The sequence below is a fragment of the Solanum stenotomum genome, chromosome 6 (assembly GCF_019186545.1).
Source record: "Solanum stenotomum isolate F172 chromosome 6, ASM1918654v1, whole genome shotgun sequence".
Taxonomy (NCBI): domain Eukaryota; kingdom Viridiplantae; phylum Streptophyta; class Magnoliopsida; order Solanales; family Solanaceae; genus Solanum; species Solanum stenotomum.
Genome location: NC_064287.1, coordinates 9,727,730 through 9,728,769, shown reverse-complemented (window position 1 = coordinate 9,728,769; position 1,040 = coordinate 9,727,730).

Sequence of the window (1,040 nt, the reverse complement as noted above, 5' to 3'; positions counted from 1 at the left end):
TGCGCTTGAACACCTTTCGTGCAAAACATGATAAAAACACATAAAAACCAATATAAAAAGGCCCTAGACACACACAACTTGTAAGTGAAATGTATTAGAAATACCGTAAACTCACGGTATATCAACACCGTCAACTTAAATTCGTTGTTTGTCCTCAAGCGACACACTACAACTCTAAACGACACTTGTATAGAAGCAAGCATTTCTAAACTCAAGCAATCACATAGCTCTCTACCTCCTCATTGTTCGGGTGCACATTCATTCTCTTAGACTCGATAAGTCAACTCATGTGGATCACATCATGACACAGGCCAACCAACTGACACACAATAGACACCTTCTCACTGTCACCCAGGTACCAACTTTCTGACGATGTAACTAGTGCCCTTACTTCAAACGAAATCCCCTTTTCGCAAAAATTTAATGTCATTCATGGTACAAGGATTTATTCAACACTCACGCTCAGAAGTAGTTTCAAATACAGTTAGTGCTTACTGTCATAATCTTTCCCTTATTTTCACTGCTTAGACTCTCCAAACTAGACTCTAGGATCACTATAGGACATTATTGGCTTGTAACGTAGGCTCAGGGTCAGTTGTGGTACATTTGGGTACTGTTTAGTGACTTTCTGCCCTCCTTGTCATTACACTAGGCTTTTAACCTCTTTTTGCCCTATTTTTGTCATATTATTGCTTTACCTTCTTTCCCTTAATTTTTCTTCAACCACGGATGTGACTTTAGACTTTGTAGTTCATTTTCCTTTTATTTAATTGTTCCTTTCGCTTTTAACAAGTCACATCCTTTCCTCACGTTTTCCCCTCTCTTTTTTTTCTTTTTCTTTCCACTCTTTTCATACCTATTTTTCTTTCATTTTCCTCTTTCATAGCCACCCTCAACTTATGGATTTTCCGTTAGTTGAGGTGCACAATACCCGATGTCAGGTCAGGGCCAAGATTGAAGTTACTTTTTACATTAGCCACCCTCAACTTAGGCTTTTGGCCTAAGTCAAAGTGCACATGTCCAAGGAGGGACCGGGGCCA